Source organism: Alosa alosa, chromosome 10, assembly GCF_017589495.1.
Source record: "Alosa alosa isolate M-15738 ecotype Scorff River chromosome 10, AALO_Geno_1.1, whole genome shotgun sequence".
In the NCBI taxonomy this organism is placed as follows: Eukaryota; Metazoa; Chordata; class Actinopteri; order Clupeiformes; family Clupeidae; genus Alosa; species Alosa alosa.
This window is the reverse complement of record NC_063198.1, coordinates 9,222,166-9,239,496: the sequence shown is the minus strand read 5'-3', so window position 1 is coordinate 9,239,496 and position 17,331 is coordinate 9,222,166. Positions and strand designations below refer to the sequence as shown.

General features: G+C 41.8%; 1 protein-coding gene across 1 annotated transcript in view; it reads right to left on the bottom strand.

Annotated features, from left to right (window-relative positions):
• LOC125301638 (copine-9-like) overlaps positions 1-17,331 on the bottom strand; it is a 104,101-nt gene that overhangs the window by 35,371 nt on the left and 51,399 nt on the right.

Below are 17,331 nucleotides of genomic sequence, written 5' to 3'. Positions count from 1 at the left end.
GTATTTTCTTTATTTTCCCACAGGAATCTAAGTAAGGGGTAAGGGGGTGTGGTGTAGGTGTGCCGTGGGGCTATGCCCCGCGAAAATGAACTTTTAACCAAGTGTCCCACTACCCTGGTCTCTCTTGTCAGATATCACGCAACAGGAGCATCTGCATGTGATAACCTGTGTAGGCTATGAGAAATTAACGAATTCAGTAAGATCCAGTTCAGACGTCATGTCACATTATTTCAACTTTTCTTTTAAAAAACACAGCACAACGCAGAGGATTTTGAGGAAGAGTAAAATACTCCCGTTACATGTAGATATTGAATGAAGAGCGATCGTGTCTTTGAAGTGTAAATGTCTACACGTCTGCAGTGTGGTTACTACAGTCGTCTATTCTGTGCTGATGTGGAAAGCAACCTGCTGTGCTGTGTTGTGGCATATAAAAGGGCTACATGGACAATGATTGACATTTGGTGGACATTTCAAGCAGTAAAAATGTCAATCTTGTTTAAATGAAGTTGAAACAGCGAAAATGGGCAAGTCTTCTCTGTAAAAGTCAGAGCATCTGGAACAACAATTTGCATGGCAAAAGTTTCTTGAACGTTTTTTTTATTTTTTGAATCTATTTTCCTGTTAGAAATAATTAATTTGGCTCTTTTGATGGTGCATTCTCTTATGAATACTAAAGCACCTCTGTATCTCTGCCAGGCATCACGTCGCATTGTGCTTGAAGCGAACACATGCGGGGAGAATGAAAGGCAGCTCGTATCTACAAGGTCATGTTTGTGCAATCAGTTCACATGCTGTCAAGGAGCCGTCCAAGCGCTGATGAATGACAACTGCAATTTTTTTACAATGGTTCTATGTGATGCTGAGATTTCTAGGTATAATGAGAAATGTTGCTCTGCCACAGGCTAGCAATGTACTGCAAAATACTCAATGCCTTGAACTTGCACCCATACAGGAAGTAGTGACAAAAGCTGTTCAGTGTGTGTGTGTGTCTGAATGTGAGTGTGTGTGCGTGTGTGCGTGCGTGCGTGAGTTTGTTTGTGTGTGTGTGTGTGTGTGTCTGTCCCTGTGATATAATCTGTCCCTTTGGACATCACAAACCTTTGTCCACTACATAACAATAAAATGAGGCAAAGACAACTTCATATTTTTGTTGCCTTCATGATTTCCTTAGTTCCTTATATTAAAAAGGAGATATCAATTATCATAAACAACGACAAGCCAGCTGGAACCTGCCACTCGTTTTCTCTCCCTCTTGTGCGCGCTCAGACGCATTCTCAATTAAATAGAGTAGCATATGTTCAAGTTATGGAGAGGACCCCCAACATGCTGTTGGTGCATTCTGACTCTAACAAGAGTGAAAAGCAGTTTGCAGTAAAGCTACTATTTATTATATAATAAATATAAAGTAGTAATAGTAGTAGTAATATAAATGTTGGTCCCTCTGTCTCTTGGTGCCCTACGCACAGTGCATGAGGCGTGTGGTGGTAGCAGCAGCACTGATCACTGTGCTTCAACATCAGGCAACTTTTAAAACTGAAACATTTCGCCTACAAGCTCCTTGCGGTTCCTCTCCATCTTCAGCTAACTCCACAGATAGTAAAATAAACTCTCAGGCTTGCGGCTTTAGGTTTTGCGGTTTCCGCTACGTAACATCAGGAAATAGGTAAACACAATGCGTTATTTGCGTTAAAGAAGCACTATGCAGCAATACCGAATATGCAACTTTCTGTTCCCGGTCCGAGGAAATCCGGATGTTACTCAACGGAAGTATCCAATTGCGCCCAAATACCAGCAAGTCCGAGAGAAGTCTGAGACCATAGAAAAACCCTCTCGAGTCTGCCATAGCTGATAAACTAGTTACTTGGTAATTGATTCCAAATATAAATTATTAATTAAATGGAGTCAGATTAATCGAGTTTGTAAAAATAACATTACCATTTAACTCTTCGCCCTATTTGTCCATTGTTGTTCACATACGCGATCAACAGGAGAACTAGCCGGCACTTTGGGTTTGCTCTCTCCTTTCATGTGAGGAAAGCCAACGACGTGTATCCATGTCGCGTGGGTATATTTTCTCCTCCTTACACACATCAACACTTCATGCTCTGCATCCATACTGTTCCAGGATAGCCATGTAGAAACATGAAAGGCATTTTGACATTTTACCTTCTTTTATTTGATATATTTTTACATTTGACAGACAACATAATCCAAAATATAACATTTCCAACATGCTCCTTGGTGTTAAAACACTGAAGCACAGGCCTTGTGTGTTATGGGATCAGAACTTAGAGACCATCCGATTGTGTAGGTCTCTACATAAAGTAGTGAAGTGGAATTGAAACTGAATTTAACGGTAAGAGGAAGGGAGCCGGAGAGCCGTCTCTGGTTCACCGAGGAGAACACGTTTGAGGAGAGCCAAAGCCAACAGTGGCCAGAGAAAGTGGGGGAGAAAGAAAGAGAGAGAGAGAGAGAGAGAGAGAGAGGAGAGTGAACAGGGAACCACCAGAGCATCACAAACGGACTGGGAGGTCTGTCTGTGGAGTGTCCGTCTGCTGTTTGTGTATTTGTGTGTGTGAGAGAGAGAGAGAGACACAGCGAGAGAGAGAAAGGGTGTCTTCTGGCTTCTGTCTCCTCCCAGGGCTCCTCTCCACACCCACACACTTCCGCATTAGGAAACCCTGTCCAGCTCATGCGCTGGACACACGTTACACAAGAACACCACCCATACCACGCACCAGGGCTAGCCGGCTAAAAACACACACTAACTAACTCAGTTTCATCTCCCACCCAACACACAAGCACAGACGCACATTATACAATCTAAGCACCACGGTCGCTCACTTTTTCTCTTACCAATCTCAAACACACACCGACACACACACACACAGAAACAGCAGAGAGGTGCCCGTCTCCCACTCACATACATTACACAACTGCAGACACATCCGACGTTACGCAACAATTCTAATCATCGAGACACTCACACACACCCCACAAGTGTAGGCAGAGACGTATGTAGGCAGAGGCATACAGTATATTGCGCGCCATCTATCTGTCTCAGTTTTACAAATTTTCTTTCCCTCTCTCTCTCAAACACACACCCATGCACACACACACAAACAAACACACAAATGAACCATTTTCAGAGGGAAAACTTCAATGGATTTGTGAATGGAGACTAACATTGCTATCTGACCCAAAATGTCTGCGTTAAAAGCTTCTTTTAAAAAAAAAAAAAAATATATATATATATATATTTTATATATATATTATATATATATATTTTTTAATGCCTTTAATTCGGACAGTGAAGAGGGTGACAGGAAGCAAGTAGGAGAGAGATGGGGTGGGACTGGGAAATTACCCAGGACAGACTCGAACCCGGGTCCCCATTGGCACATGATATGGGCGCTGTAGGCAGTTGTGCCACAGCGGCCCTGTTTTAAAAGTACATTTTCCTGGTCTATGTTTTCAATATACATTTTGTTGAGGATTCAGCACTCAGTTATTGCAGGGAGTTGAGCTTGTTTGTATAATAATAATTTTTCTGTGAAAGGAATGAGACGTAATACAAATGTCCTGAACAAGACTTAAGCAGGAGCTGTGAGGAAGGACAGGGGTTGGTGGTGGTGTGAATTTGGGGGACCCATGAGATGATTTTGTGCAAGACACAGTGGACCAGGCTTTGGAAAACTGGTTTAATGTATTTGGTTAAAGTCCCTTTCAACATTTCACTTGACGGCTTCAAAGTAATTCCCTGCTTACAAAGGTCTTTTCTCACAAATGGTGGGCTTTAACATTTCAGCATGGAACTGACTTTGGTCAAGGCACTGATGAGGTCCTTGGAGTATTACTTTGATGGAGGTCTGCTGAGATTGAGATTAAGATTCTATTAACGGCACAAATACAGGAAAAAGTCTCAGCTAGGCTCTGAGGACCCAAACTTCAAAATAAGCACACTGCTTTTATAACTCCAATAAAAACAAATTAAAACTAGGGGGGAAAAGCGAGATAAAGAAAAGCACTGAATGAATATTTAACAGACAAATACTCCAAACGATTAATCCTACTAAACATCTTCATATCCTGCTTCAGTGATGCATTATTCAAATGTGTGTGTGGGGGTGATAAATGGGAAAAGAAATATGACAATTAAAGCACTAAAAAACACTTTAGGATGTTGGTGGGTGAGATGAACTCTGCATACATCCGGAGTCATCTCTGAAATTACTCAAACTGTTCAAAGCACAGAGCAGGCAGGACGCAGCAGCAGTGAGAGAAAGAGAGAGAAAGATGGCAAAGAGAAATAATTTATTCAAACTCTGTTTGACTTGCTTACACGTCAGGAGTAATTACTCCTGTCCTCGATGAATGCTCCAATGGTGATCAGTGGGTACACAGGCAGGAAAAAGAAGAAGAGCATTAGTCCTCACAGAGCTCATTAATTCTTCCGTGATGAGACCCATTCAAAACTCTGATTTCACGCACGGTTGTGTCTCTATAAAACTTTTACTTGGGCACCTTTGAACATTCCCCAGCTGTATTTTATTTTCAGACTCTAAGGAGATCGAGCAGCAGGTGTGAGCCATCTTCCTTTTGGTGAACCTAAGGCAATGGAGGAAAAGGTGTTGATACTACTAAGGATATTGACTTCAATGTGGACGTTGCAAGGCCGTATTGATTTGAAAAGTCGTGTTTTTTAAAGCGTCAGTGTCAGCGCTGGTGTCAGTACCATACAGGCTTAAATCAGACACTTCCCCTCTGGGTGCCTCCTCCAATCAAACTCTACTTCAAAGAATATAAAAGGTGTCGCCGTTTCAAAAAGGTGGCAGTTCAGTTGTAGACTTATTTCCAGGGTACCTGTTGGAACCTTTTATCTCTGCATGGGGTCCATTGTAGTGCTGTGCTGTGCTTCAGGATTAAAAGGATGTCAGAACTCAGGTGAGCCATGCCGTCTCATGTAGGGCAGTCACTCCAGTTTCTTTTGTGATTCCCGAGTGATAACTGTATCTTCTGCCATGTCTTACATTCCCATGTAACAACTGCCTAGTGTCTGCCTGCAGTGGGGGAGGGCGGGGGGACTTCATGTCCGGCTTCGCCTGGAGAGTGGCTCACCTCCAGGAGATGCATCCCCCAAAGAGGTGACATGAGCTTAACCCTGTCTGCAGTTACTATGGTGACTCTTCATTCGTCATCACAGGCCAACCCAAAGAGGTCTGTAGAGACGGAGCTGTGCTCTATTGCGAGCCTGACACCAATACTGTATGAGTGTGGCTGTCATTGCACTCAACTATTTAACAAGAAATATTGTACAGGTGTGTTACTGTACAGTCATTCTATGAAATGGGTGCCATTTGCATCCACAACATTTGATGAGGTGCATAAGGCACAAACTAGAGCCAAAGTGTGTTTCTAAAGCGTATGTGGAGATACGTTGAGCCTCGTAAATGGTGTAAAACAGTGACTTATTTGCATGGCTAGGCCGATGCCCGAGGCACCCCCATTGAAAAAGCTGTTGGTAGCATCGGCTAACTAGCACCCGATTTTGGAGTGCAGGGGACAAGCCGAGATGGGCTATGAGACATACGTTCACACTCGGTATCATGTTTCAATACACTTTAGGTCAATATCACACCGGAATTCTCCTTTAAAGTTAAAAGTCAGTGATTTTTTCCACGACAATAGCCTACTGTCATGCAGTTAATGGGATACTGTGCAGAGTTGGAAAGTTAGGTCAACTTGGAAACTGTTTCTCTTGTTGAGTTGCCTGATGGTAAGCCGTGGCTTACACCTGCAGTTCCCATTTCTCCAAACCATACATAATTACATGGACAAATATTGCTACACGAGGGAAATCAGTGTGGTGTCCGATGTAAAAAAAAAAAAAGGTATAAATCTAGCGTACACATTTCCATGAATCACGGATGTGTTGATGACATAACTTAGGAAATATTAGAGGACTTAATGAGACGTGATGTTGAACTGCATGCCGATGCCATTTAACCCAAATGCCCCAACAGCAGCACGGGAGAGGAGAGCTTATCTGACAGAAGATCTGCATAGTCTATAGTGAGGTAATGTTAGATTACATTGCAAAAATATCACCATGCATTCATAACCTCGTGATTCAGTGAGAGTGATCCCAAAACATCGGAAAGTGACATTTCTGTTTTACATTTTGTCAAGAGGAAAAATCAAGCAAACTGTTCCTAACTGACTATAGCGTTGTGAACCGTTCCTGGCTGCGCCTGGCAATTCCGCCATCATAATAGCAATCCGCTATGGAACAAGCGTGCCTCTGGTTAAAGGGAATGTGAGATGACGCTCTGATTGGTTTATTGCATGTTATGCCCAAACCACACCCATGAGTAATGTAGCTACTACAGACCACCCCATTTTAGATTTGCGTCGGGCGCAACAGTCATCATCCCGCCGGTAAAATAGAAACAGCGCCCAAGATCCGCCCACAAAGCGATTTGCGCAAAGTCAATTGTGCTAAAGTGCAAGATAGAGCCCCAAGTGTCATTACCTATTGAGCTGGAGTTAGGCAAAAAGGACATCAGAGCTGCTGCTGCGGAGATCCAGATTATTAGCCAAGTTGAACTTGAACTTGTACAGTCCAGCAAACACCTCCATCCTGCAGGGCTAGTGATGGAAATGGAAACGGCGCTAGCTCACAGGGAGAGTCTATTCTGTTTTCATCTTTAATTCCACCAAGACGGCCTTGCCCTCTCCCCACTGTTGAGGAAAGGGGTATTTGTAATGATTTTTCTTTTTTTTTTTCAAAGTAGAAGACAGCGTCTGGTGTGTCTGTGTGTGTGTGTGTGTGTGTGTTTGTTTGTGTATGCTCCACGGGAGCCGCTGTTTGAAGGCAGATATTCATCAGGAAGAATGGGCGGTTTGAGGGGTGGAAGAGATGGAGAAGGAGGAGGAATACGAGGAGGAGGTGGGGGGGAGGAGGAGGAGGAGGAGTGTTTTGTTGACAAGCTGAATCTGTCCCACAGAAGGAAGCCTCTAGCTCTCCCCCTTATCCCATTTTAGTGATTTTCCCTCCCACCTTGTGCTGACGGCTGACAGGATCAGAGGCGATGTTGGGAGAATGGCAGCAGGAACAGCTCATTCAATTACGCCACCTCCGCGTGAGAAGCTGTCATGTGCGGCAGAAAATGAAAAGGGAGATGGAAGCTGGGGAGGAGGTGGTAGGTGTGGGGGGGCGACCGGAGCAGGACAGGAGATGGAAGGATGGGAGCATTAGGAACAGGAGATAGAAATTGTCGTGTTGCGCCTTCGTTGTTGCTTGTGTCACCCACTTCAATTAGGGATGACAGCAGCAGCTCCTTCATGGCTTTTACCGGTATTGGCATACACATACATACACACACACACACACAATGATTTTCATTTTGGTTCGTTCTGAGCAAAACCTCAATTTTTATGTTCCCATTATTTTTGCGTTGTCTCTCCTCTAAATGGTAACCATTTAGAGAGTTATAGAATTTAAAGTAAAGTAATTTAGACTACATAATTGTGAAAAGGCAGTCAGATAGTGTTAGAGGAAATCCATCTTACGAACTCAAAAATAACTGACTCAATTCAGCCTATAAGGGGTCTGGGGAACACTGTGTGAGTAGGTGACTTTCCAAGCCTATGGACTTTTGAACAATATTCAGAGAAAAGTTAATTGCAACAATAAATACAGTATGAGCCAGTTATCAAAAATTGAAAATAGCGGTTTCACTCGGGAACAAGTGAAATTGGTTTTGTTCCCATTTTCAGTTACGTTCATCCAACCAATTTTCTTCATTTCCACTCTTTAAACGATTTCTAATCCCTAACACACTCAAACAACAAACAAACACACACACACACACAGTGGTTAGCATGACGACTGTTTCCTATTATGTTATGAGATATCCGATATAAGAGAGCTAAACAGATCTCCCTGTTGGCAAATTGCTGCAGAGGTATGATTCACAGGGGGCTTAATATAACCAAACCTAATGAAACATCTGTGCTCTCGGCAGGAAAGCACTTTTAAATGGACACAGGTAATGAAACGCTAACAGATAAATGTCCTATAAACTATGAACTGCTTAAGTCATACAGGACCAGAAGATGACCAATTGCATCTGGAAGAGGTCTTTCATCTTCTGCAACTGAAATAGAAGCATAATCATCTTAAAGTCCAATCTTCTGCTGGAGGATGGTGGTGATGGTGATTGGGTGGGGTGGGGTGGGGGTACCTAGAGGTGAGGAGGCACAGCATTAACATCCCGCATTGTTCACAGCATGTTGTGCTAACTCAATTCACCTCCGGAGGCAGGACAGTCTGTGCCAGCGTGACAACGGCAAGACAGGACCATGAGAGACCAGAAAGAGTCCAGACACTCTGCGACTCTTCTCAGACCCTCTCAACACCCCGGGATGGCTACCATAAAACACACGAGCGCTGGCCTTTTTCAAAAGTGGAACGGCGATTCATTATGCATGTTTGTTTTCCTTCAAGATGGAATGAGTAATTGGCCGGGTGGAGAGATGTCTGTGGGCTGCAGAAGGAGTGGGAGGCAGAATGGAGGCGAGGCTCAGGCTGGGCTTGTTATTAATTGATTTGTCATTTCATCAGCGTGCCGCTGTGAGTGCGCATCGGGTTTATTTGCTGTGCCCAGAGGGAAGCACAGGGGGAGGAAATGGCTTCTTCTGCTGCTGATTTTTTCCGGTTGCACTGAGAGCTCACAGGGAAGTCAAAACACACACCCAAGTTCAATGAGCAAGATAAGCAAGGTGGCTACAAGAAAAACTACTATTTCAAAAAACTCACTCTAAAGACTTCGGAGACCATGATGGAGTCTCAATGAACTCAATGAATGTAGTTTCTGTCCATTCGACTGAATCTGATGGATTCCCTTCATCTGTGAGGATCGGCAGAAGGCCAAGGGGAAGGCACATAATCCTTCTAGAACACAGGTTCTATTTTTGGTGGGTTGCCACTGTGGAACAGAAATCCCACTTTGATATTCATGAATTAAAAAAACGCTTCTAATGCATTGCAGCTGGCGCATTATAATACAACTCAGTGAAGAAAAAAAAAAATCATATTCCCCATTCGAAATGAATATGTATTATACGTGGTAAACAGATCTGATAGATGTGAATTAGAATTAAATTAGAATGAATGTCTGGGGCCTCTAAACAAACACGACTGATTCACCTGTAGCAAGATTTCTCATAGTCCGCTAATGATTTCACGACAAACCGATTTAAGTTTATATGGCACTTTAATTTGATATGGAATAGCTTATAAATCAAGCTTGTGAATAATGCATACACCAGAGTCTAGTATGTACAGTATATTAAAAAATAACACTCATCTCATCAGTGACTTCCTTTGTCACTGTTGAACCCCAAAACATAAAAATTACAGTCTGAAAAAGATGGAGAGCCTGCGATCACAGTGCCTGGTTAATCCACTTACACACTCAACCAATGAAACATACATCACAAAAGAAGCACCGTTGCTACCTCCCGTGACTCTTCCCATATGTGAATCTTCCCTTATTACATATTTATCCAGCACAGATAGTTAATTAAGTCAGTCTGTGACACATTATTACTGCTCTCAGTAAGGTGACTCAATAACCAGAAGCTATTGGTTATTGGGTATTCTTCTAGTCCCATTCGATACATAAAAGGTTTTATCAGGCTAATGGCCGCAAATGGGGGAGCCGAGGCTGTAGTGGAATGGATGTGTGAGTACGGTGATTGGAGGCAATAACGTGGATTTCACTATGAGGTCTCCATAGAGACAGATTGACCTCCTTTTTTGCAATTCCAAGAAGCGAGCAGGCAGGGCAGAGTCTAAACATATGCACATCTTGAAGGAGCTGCAAAGACAAGCGCAACTCTTGAAACATGAATGAAAACAGCAGCTCACTCCACAGAATGCACAGCGATTCCATTTCTCATTCCTGTTCAAGAAGACTTTATTTGTTCATTTACAGTGAGAGCATCAACACCCCGGGATGGCTACCATAAAACACACGAGCATCAGTGTTGAATACAAATACTGCGACCGACAGCATGTTCGAGACATGAGCACTTTGACCCCTGTGGAGACTGACCTCTAGTAGACCTTTTTTCACCATCACGAGCAGCACCACCATAATGCAAATGCACGTGGTGCGTTACTCGCAGCAATTCCACCAGGACCAGCAGAGCACATCACAAGCCGGCATATCTGGGTCCATTAATAAAATAAAACAAACTCTTCCCAATTACGAGCAAGAACGATGCTCTTGGAGGGGAGAGAACCAGAGAAGGGAGAGAGAGAGAGAGAGAGAGAGATTACCAAACAGACAGACCACCCTAGCGTGATCCCTTCACCATTTCTCATTCAGCCTCTCACCCTCTGAAGCTCTCTATCCATCTAATCTTTTCTTAGGAGCAGATTGTCCCAAAAGGTGTTTTTAGTCAGCTATACGCGTAACACACCCATCAGTTCTGTATCCCTTCCCCCTCCGTCTCGTACCCTCTCTCACACTCACACACTCAACCACATACTGTACACACACACACACACACAATTCCTCCACATACCCAAAAATAGCTCATGGCAGCATTCTACCCTTCAGCCCCTGGTGTGCACCCCTCTCTCCCCCACCTGCACCCCGACGCTGTACTCCCCCCCTCATCTCCCCCACCTCCGCCCCAGTGCTGTGCTCTCCCCTTCTCTCCTCCTTCAGATCCGGAAAAGCGAGACGATCTATGCAGGGTGTCTCCCTCAATCCAGCCTCTCCCGCAAAGAGTGGGATGAAAACACTGAAATAACCTGCCTACCTACAGTACCTGCCACGCCAACAAGAAAATACACAGGGCCAAATTGTAGCGTGCTTAAACGTAGAAAGCAACTACAGAAAAAAACTGAACTGTTACAGAATTAACAGGGTTACAGGAATAACAGTATTAATTAAAAATAACAAAATTATTAAAAAAGAAACAATACAATAAAACAATAAAAAAAAGAAAACTAGAGAGTGGTCTAAACACTAATGTGTTTTCTGCACTGGCACGACTAACACATAATTAGCATAAAACCAGCATGCCTGACAAGAAAACAGGCAAACAGCCGCAAATGTGTCCAGCACAGTCATATATATATGACAGAGGGTCCCTTGTTGAAGTAGACACCTCCAGTCCAATCGGGTTGCAGCACAAAACACAGGGGGGTCGTGTGTCCCGCCCCCCATTGGTAAATAAATTGAACTGATAACCAGGAGGAGGGTGGGTTATAATTAATGTCTGGCTCTTCTGTGTCCACACCCCAGGACCACTCCTCAGTCACAGAGACACAGAGACAAGACAGAGGGGGAGGTGAGGCGCAGATAGACACAGTGAGAGAGAGAGAGGAGGGGGCAGAGAGAGGAGGGGGCAAACTGAGCGAAAGAGTGCAGGAGAGACAGCTAGAGAGTGGGAGAGTAAAAACAGACATTGAGAGAGAGAAAGAGAGAGAGAGCTTGATGGAGAGACAGACAAATAGCAAGAGAGAGGGGAGAGTGGAAAACAGACTGAGAAAGAGAGAGACAGAGAGAGAGAGAGAAAGAAAGAGAGAGCGAGCTCCAGACATCCCCCTGCAGATGCCTCGCCCAGCCCGTATTCCCCCAGTCCTCCGCTCGGCGCACACATATGTTTGTGTGGAGGGTGTGGAAGAGAGTGCTAGGGCATCTGTGGGTGGTTGGCATAAAGAGTTTCTGAAGCTAATTATCTATTTGGATGCAGATCAGACACCCAGGCGGGGAGAATCGTGTTCAGTGTTCACGCCAGCCATGCATTTCACGGCTTGTCGAACAGTCGATTTTTACTGGGAACTTCGAGGGGAAAAAAGAGAGAATGAAAGCTAATTGAAAAGAAAAAGTGAGGAGTTGCGCTGAACTGAAAAAGAAGGTGCAGTGTTATTCCTTATGAGTGTGTCAAGCATCTAATATTGCTGAAAGATTGAAAAGATGGAATTATCTCAGATGCAATTCTCAACCAAGGAAAAGGCCATCTCTTTTGTAAAGCTCATTTCACACTCAAACGCTGAGATGCAAAAAGTGTTTTACATACTGTATACATTGGCAAAAAAGCAATATCTAAAGATATGGAAAACACTAAAAAAATAAATCTTATATACAAATAGATTATTATGCAAGATTTGCAAGAGATTTTGCAAGATTAAAAAAGTAGACATTAGAAATAATGATTATTCTGGGGGAGCTGTGGCACAAGAGGCTGCTGCACATTCATATCAAAGTGCCCGAATACGTCATTTCCTTTTGTAAAGTGTTGAGCCTTGACTTAAAGAAGCCAGTACAGCGAGTGCCTGATGTACAGTCTACAGGGAGTCTGTTTATCCAAGGACAATACATAATAGCCTAATGCTGCTTTGTCACATTTGATTCTAATCTGTTGTGTTACGAGCTGAACAGTCACTAATGATCTAAGAAACCTAATAACTTCAAATGTATTTGAAACCTATACACAGTGGTTAATGATCAGATACACAGCACCTTATAATTCTTTTACAATCAATTCTACTACCAACTGACCTAGAACGCAGTAATGTGCACTGCTTTTTGGATCTTTTGGAACATTCTAGCATGACACATGTTATTTTGTGGAGACAAGAAAATATATGCATAAATATATGCATTAGCACAATGCAATATATTAATACGGACCTGCACAAACGAATGCTAATTTAATGAACCAAGCAAAACATTGTGCTAATTTAATACCATGCCAAACCATGCTACATGCAAGCACCAGTGGGTCAGAACACAGGCAAAGAAGTTCTTAAAACACAAATTCCTTTAAAGTGACATTGTTTCCATAAAACTTCCGAGAATCATAAATGACTAACGGCCAATTCTGTCATGTTTCTTTTGATGCTAAATGAAACGCTACAGTACAGATTACTCAACTGATTTCTGTTACATTGCACCTTGCAATGTGTCAATAAATAACCAAATACTGGTATCATTCACCGCCTGTTCTCCTTGCATAGTTTCAGCTCTACGTAAAGCTACTGTGCTGCAGATTCAAATGAATGCCCATTGTATTGTATTATTATTGTACACAAAACCTTTCCTTTTAAAATGGCATGAAAGTAGTTACTGCTTTATTACCACTGGAATGATTACCGCATGTTTTTTTTGTTTTTTTTACTCTAGGGTCCTCAGGTGAGCCCTGACTCACTCCTCTCTGTTTCTAAATGGTACTATCTGTTTTATCTCTATTAGATGGAGGCCCGACCATTTGTTTCTTCGCTCTACTAAAACAAACGGAGGCTCTAGGGTACAATGCATATCACTGAGAAAGATATGTAGATTGTGAGTGTATGCATAGATTATGATATGATCAATTTGGTAGCTTCCATGTACAGTATTGGCCTTGTGGAAGTGGAGGGTCTCTACTGCTTCCAAAAAATCTAAAGGGAAATTTTTTAAAACTGTCATACCATTACCTAAAGCACTCCCAAGAGGAATTTTATCTCAAAGTAAAAATGACAACTAATAGACACAGGGTGTGCTTAAAAATATCCAAATCACCATGTTTTAGCTCATTCATGGGGAAGAGAGCCATCATAAGGAATCCCACAGGTTGCCATGGTTCCTGGAAAGTCAGTGTTTTGACAGCACACCATGAAAAGATGACAGGAACTATTGTAGCGGCAGGTTACACTTTTGAACAGCTTTTTCAATTTAAGGTGGTTTACTACAATGTACAGAACAGGGCCTTTTGCATGTTATTGTAACTGAACGAATTGTATCCTCCATGAGGGTCAATGCTCTAGCCACATGTAAGCAGCCCTTATTAATATGAACCTGCCAATTATCATTCTGTGCCAATTAAAAGCACGTGATTTATTATGCACCTATACCAACAATCGGCTAGTGTTAATTTCGTCAGAGACGAGAGGAAATATGTTCATCAACGACCTTTTTTTTTTTATGACTAAGACGAGACGATGACGAGACGGCAGTAATGTCCTGAAAAACTGACTAAGACTATCTTAAGATGCATTATTTTTGACGAAAAAAGACGAGACTAAAATGTTTTGCATGAAATAAAAACTAAGATAAAATCTCTCTTCATTTTCATCTACAAAATGAGAAGACAGAATATCTAGATGTTACGTTTTCAAAATATTCCGAATGAGTAATACGCAACAGCTTTCCTGTAGGCTAGTCTACGTGCTGTTGCTGCAACCCTGTGGCTGCAACACGAAACTACATGGAACAAGAACAATGGCGATTTCTGCCAGAGTTAGCAACCTAAGCTTTATGCCACAATGCTACATACCCAGAAGTTGAAGCTTCTCTCATACAAATTAACATCCCCCAGAATGTCATACGAAAATGTTCATGAAAATGTTAAACATCATGTAATGTCAACTATTTAACTAGTTAGACTGATGATGCAAAGTTTGCTAGCAAGTAAGCTAATATGGAAAGTTCGCTAGCAAGTTAGCTATGGCTAAGATGGAGAGTCTGTTTGGGGAATGTGTTGTGTTTGGTAAGATATAAGCCATCTAGCGAGGCGAGTAAAACATTAATACTTTGGTCTCACGACAGTGTTTCACAAACTTTTTCAGTTTCAGGACCACTTAACTAACCCTAGCAAAAAAAAAAAAAAAGATTAGACCTACTTCAACAGTAGCCTATAATTAGTCTACACTATAGGCCTACTCACTGAACCACCTTGCTTTTTGTCTTTGCACTTTGCTTATTGTGTGGATTCATACTGTATGATTTAAACTGGCATATCTTACATAGACAGTGTTGCAGAAATATTTTTACAAACAAGTTGGTTCAATATTGCAAACAACTCATCTATATTATATTTTACCACGTCTGCTCGCGGACCACTTGGGATAGCTTGCGGACCACCAGTGATTCCCGGACCACACTTTGAGAAACATTGGTCTACGAATATGACAGTGGTCCAGTCAAATCTTTTACTGTCTATGGTCAAATCCCAGCCGAGCTATAACTGTAGCTCGACTTACCTGTGCATGTGAACATACTGACTGACAAAAAATCAGAATGAGTAATTATAACAGACGAGTAGCCCTGTGGACACACAATATTGTTGGAAAATTGAGATGTGTGAAACACTATTTGACTCAAATGGTAATCAGAAATAATTTGTTATAAAAAAAAAAAAACTAAAATGTGTTGACTAAAACTGACTAAGACTAAGATACCTTTAGTTTTCTTTTGACTAAAACTAGACTAAAATGACGAGACTTTTAGTCGACTAAAACTTGACTAACAAAAATGATATTTGAATGACTAAATATGACAAAGACTAAAAAGGACATTTCTAAATTAAAAATATGTGACAAAATTAACACTACAATCGGCCCGCCTCGACATACGATAATGATGCGCTCGTTTCCTCCAACAAAGGACACAAGAGCAACACAGAGTGGTAGACATAAAAGCCTGTGAGGAGATATTTTGAATGTGTTGTATGTCTCTGTGTGTGTGTCTCTCTCTCTCTCTGTGTGTGTGTGTGTGTGTGTGTGTGTGTGTAAGAGAGAGAGAGAGAGGAAAATGCATAGAGAGAGAGATTTTATACATTCTGGTCTTTAAAAGTAAATTTAGGTAAGACAATAAAATAATGATATTTCAAAACAATGATCAACATGATCAACTAAAAGTAAGTTTCATTTCAAATTAGGCCCTAATATCCTAGAACATACATACGAACATACAATTAATTACACACATTTAGGATTAGTTATAAACGTCTCAGGCCATTTCAGCACAGGCATATACAGACACTCAGAGACAAAGCTCAAAGAGCATTCTATGCAATATATAAAACTTTAGAACAAATTTCAACCACCTATTAGAATTTGGCTAAAAATAATCAATACCACCATTACACCAATAGGTGAGGATCACATTAGGCAGCGGCAGTGGCAAGCGTAACGCAACGCTCAGACCATAATAAGTTCTATCTCGTTCCTATGGTAACACACGGTTTGCCTTGAATACGCTCGTGTTGCGCTTTGAAAGTTAAACCAAGTTCAACGCTCAGCTTCTTCAATGCTAGCGTTACGCCAGCGTTGCCACCGTTTCGCTGCCGAACCATAGAGAACAATAGGAAACCTGCTGCTTGCCGCTGGCTAATGTGATCCCCGCCATACTCTTATATGGCTCAGAAATCTGGGGTCCAGCTTTACTGCTATCAAAATAAATCCTTAATAGAAATCCTAGACATGGAGCTGTGCAAAATCCTTCTACATGTCTTCTACAAAAGTACATCACGCCTCCAGGGCTGAATTAGGTGATTTCCTTATGTCCCTGACCATCACAAAAATATCCATACAATTGTGGATGCACTTTAAAAGTTCAGACACCCAAAGTCTCCATCATAAAGCTCTGCTTGCCAATTCAACAGAACCAGTCAAAGATAAACTCTTAAATTTGATCATGAACACAAATAACATTAATGATACAAATTCAATAAATCTAAAAGAAATTGACACTCAACATAATAAAAAAATGGACTGTTTTGTTAGATTAAACAGAAGATACAAATTAACAAATTATCTGGTGAAATTAAAACAACCTCAAAGTCGATGCCTATACAAAATACAGGTTGGGTGACCACAAATTACAAATTGAAACTGGACGCCATAAAAGATCCTGGCAAGAGAGACACCAGCGAATTTGCTCCCACTGTGAGCTCATGGAGGTTGAGGATGTAATACACTTTCTTCTGAGGTGCCCTAAATATACATTGGTGAGGAACAACTTTTCAAGGATTTTATTATTATTATTTAACCACATGAATTCCAATACAAATGTCAAGTTTTTGCATGAAATTGCACTGTGCCTATTTACAAGGGCATTGTTCCTCTTTTGGGGCCTACCATCAAATGCTTGACCTCTATAGAAAGCTGAGAACCTTTAGTTTTCATAGGAAACAGTCAAAATAACTGTGTGATGTACTGACAGAGTTACAGAGGCTAGAATTGTTTTCTTTCTGCCGGATTACAAGCATATCTGAACTGACCACATTTCAGCCCTCTAGGTCACTGAGCCCTACTGTAGCACCAGGTCGTGTAAAGCTGTGTGCAAAAGTAGATCAATATAGAATGAAAATATGAGTGCTTTAGACCATTATTTGCACAAGGTATGCTCATGCGTTTTGTAAAATGCCTATGGAAACTCCCCATAGGACTTTTGGTTATCCAAAATGCATACTGACAATCAAATGCTTACTGCACATGAACCCCTTTATGTAGAAGCATAATCCTGGTCTCAAATGAAAGGTAAC